Source organism: Vicia villosa, linkage group LG2 (assembly GCF_029867415.1).
Source record: "Vicia villosa cultivar HV-30 ecotype Madison, WI linkage group LG2, Vvil1.0, whole genome shotgun sequence".
Classification (NCBI taxonomy): domain Eukaryota; kingdom Viridiplantae; phylum Streptophyta; class Magnoliopsida; order Fabales; family Fabaceae; genus Vicia; species Vicia villosa.
This window is the reverse complement of record NC_081181.1, coordinates 118,712,618-118,715,978: the sequence shown is the minus strand read 5'-3', so window position 1 is coordinate 118,715,978 and position 3,361 is coordinate 118,712,618. Positions and strand designations below refer to the sequence as shown.

Genomic DNA, 3,361 nt, shown 5'->3' with positions numbered 1-3,361 from the left:
GAATAAATTGGGATCTCAACAGATGTTAAGCATCCACACCAGTAAGATAGAACGTCGGATAAGCTCACAGCTTACAGCATTCCATGATTTTCCAGCAATTGTTTATGGACTTCTACAGCAAATGGAAGACCAAACAAAACAGACAAAGCCAGAGAACAACAGAGAAATAATCTCGAAGTCTCGGATGAAGTGAGAAAATTCAAGTAATGTGCAACAGTAATCAAATAAAAATTTAAATGATTAACTATACAAAATAATATGAAAATATCAAACTTAAACAAAATTAATCTAAGAAAAGATATTTTTTTGTAGTTTTATGAAAGGAAGAAAATAATTAGGAACATAATTATAAATATACATCTAATATATTTTTTGGCATTTTTAATAAGAATTAGAAAATTAAAACCAAATCCTATATTAAAATAAAAACTAAGTCTTTTTATATAAAAAACTATTTTTTAAAGAAAACTTAAAAGAAATAGTTAAAAAAAATAGAATAATTGGGCCAGAGGGTTTGAAATTCGGATTGGGGGTGCAGAGCCCAAAAGATTAAAAAAGCTGAACAAATAAACAAAGAGGGGTGGTGCTTGGGTCGGACCGGGTCGGATCGGATCCGCCCAACTATTAGCAAGCAATTGGGTTGGAAAACCCTAAAAAAGTAAAAGAAAGAGGCAGCGCCTCACCCTCTCATTCTCGTTCCTCTCTTGCTCTATCTCTTTCACGATAAAACAAAAACCAGAAGAAGAACTTTCTTCTCTCTCGATCGTTCATGGATCTCTCTCTCTTGGTTGAACAACAACAACAAGCTTTCACTTTGTTTCTTTCTCTCTCAGCGAACAACTAAACAGCGACTCTCTCTATCTCTCGGTTCCTATGAACAACAGCAACAACATCGCTCAACTACTCTCGGATTCGCGGTTTCTCTCGAGCTCATAGTCTCTCTCACGAAGAACAACGATGAAGACAACCTCATCTTGGTTTCTCTCAGCGATGAGCAATAACAACAATCTGAAAACCCCTTTTTACCTCGGTTCACGGCGGCTATGGAAGAGTTCATTAAAGGTATGATTCTCACAGAACTTATTTCTATGGTGCGGTTCGATTTCAGTTTTTTTTTAATAACAATAGCAACAATAACTTGTTCCCTCTCTGTTTTCGGTTTTGAGCAGATTTACAAGTACAGCAATAATTAACAGCGAGATTAAGAGTGAAGGCAGGATCGACTTACCTACAGCGAGGAGGATTTCGCTGGTTATTGTTTGAGGTATGCATTGATTCTTTCTCTTTTGAAATTCTGCAAGTAAGCTTGTTGTTGCCACTGTGTTGATTTCGTGACTGTTGCAAAGTGTTGCTGTTACTGAATTTTTGTTCCAAGTCTGAACCGATGCTTTGTGAGTTGTTATTATTACTGATGCGAATTCTGAATTTTTCTTTATGAATTGATGTTGTTGAACTGCTTCTGAATTGTTGTTTGCTGCTGAATTTTTTTTACTTGCTGCAGGTACAACAATGGTTAATGGAAATATTAAGAGTGAAAGCAGAGAGACTTACCTGTGGTTCATCTACGGAGGCTCGAAGATGGGAGACATCATCGAAGGCTGCTAGCAAGCAAGGTATGCAGTTTTCTCTTCTCCCTCTTACCTTTGTATTTTTCTGTAACTTAGAAATTACAGACTGCTGGCTCTTTTCTCCCCTGTTTTTCTTCTTTTTTGTAACTTAGGAGTGACAGAAAGTTTCTGTCTGAACTCTCCCCTTTTTCTGCCTGTTCTATATTTTCTTGCCTCTCCTCTATTTATAGAGGAACAAATGAAGGACAATTTTTGGTCATTTTGGAACCAAAGCTTAGCCCTTAAGCTCACTTAGTTACTAAGTTTTCATCATTGCAAAGAATATTCTTTCCAAAATAATCATTGCAAAGTTTCTTTCATGCTAAGTTTGCTTAATGGCAAAGCTCCACAAATTTGTGCACATGGGATAGAATATTATGCACATGGGAGGGAATATATTCTTCATAACTCTTGCAAGTGAAAGTTCCACGACATAACTTGTCTTCATGTCATGAAATTGGTAGTCTCTAAGTATAGCACTTATGACATAATATATTCCTCTTTGACTTTGTTTGACTTTTTTGACTTTTCCTTTTTCCTTTTTTTTTTCGAAAAAGATGGCCTCCATGTGGGCTTTTGGGCTTTTTTGAATTATTTATTTGACTTTTGCTAATTCCACCCTTTTTGTTTCTTTTTCATGTGAATGAGTATTCTTGAAGAGAAAGCATGAAGAAACTTGAACTTGAAGAATGTAAACTTGGAGATTGAAGAATTCAAGAAATCATTGGAGACTTTTCTTTTCTTTTGTTCTTGTAGTTCCAATAGAACTTTAACTTTAGAAGTTGCATGAACTTGGACTTTGTATCAATGTAATTTTGGTTCATGCATTCTTGAAAATTTGTGTAGAATTTGAATGTTGTATCTTGAATTTTGGAATGTAATCTTCAATCTTGGATAAAGTCCACTTGTAATTCATTTGGAAATTTGGAATTGTTCATGTAAAAGAACATCATTTGTAATGCTTAAACTCCTTTTAGAATCTTGAATGACATTGTATGGAATTTGAATTCCTTTGAAACATTGAAAACTTGAATGATTCCTTTTGAAAGGAAATGGTGGAATACCCTTGAAGTAGTGAAGTTTTTTTTCTTTTAATTTCAAGTCTTGAAATATATCCTTGCAACATGAATTTGAAATGATCTTGAATTAAAATCCTTAAATTCATGATCTTGAACAATACTTGAAATTATCCTTTCAACAAATGGACTAAAAAGATATTCTCTTGCAAATTTGATGAAATTCCCATGAATGATCTTGAACTTGTTCTAAATTCCAAATAATTCACATGAGCCAATTTTCTTCATTATGATGAATCCATAGGCCAAAAGTCACGAAATAAATTTCAAACAATCCTTTTGAATCACACAAATTGGAAATGGCGCACTTTAATTGAAAACCTCCATAGACATGAAATTGTCTTGCAATGAACGAGTGAATGAATGAAGTCTTGATCACGGCTTCCAAACCGATCAAGAAACATTTTTGAATTTGACGTCAATGATGTGACATCTCAGGGGGGTCAAAATTAGGGTATGACAATGCATAGTCATTGAATGAACTTTACACCGACCGCTGATGTGTAGATAAACTTCAATTCAGATTTCCTTGTTTGACTGTGAAGATTCAATGTCTTTAAAGATGTCATGACATTATGTCAGACATTGTCACTTGTCATCCCTTCAGGCACATAGCCCAAGATTCCGTAAAAGATTAAGACAGAGCAGCATTTGGACCAATTAACAAACTCCCTACTT

General features: G+C 34.6%; 1 long non-coding RNA gene across 2 annotated transcripts; it reads left to right on the top strand.

Annotated features, from left to right (window-relative positions):
* The first annotated feature begins 683 nt into the window (after positions 1 to 683).
* On the top strand, positions 684 to 2,683 carry LOC131646691 (uncharacterized). 2 transcript variants are annotated; one of them, XR_009297587.1, is made up of 4 exons: positions 684 to 1,062; positions 1,170 to 1,264; positions 1,502 to 1,613; positions 2,256 to 2,683. It is a non-coding gene; the product is annotated as an uncharacterized LOC131646691 (long non-coding RNA). The 2 variants fall into 2 exon arrangements; XR_009297586.1 differs by having other exon boundaries at positions 1,502 to 2,683.
* The last annotated feature ends 678 nt before the right edge of the window (positions 2,684 to 3,361 follow it).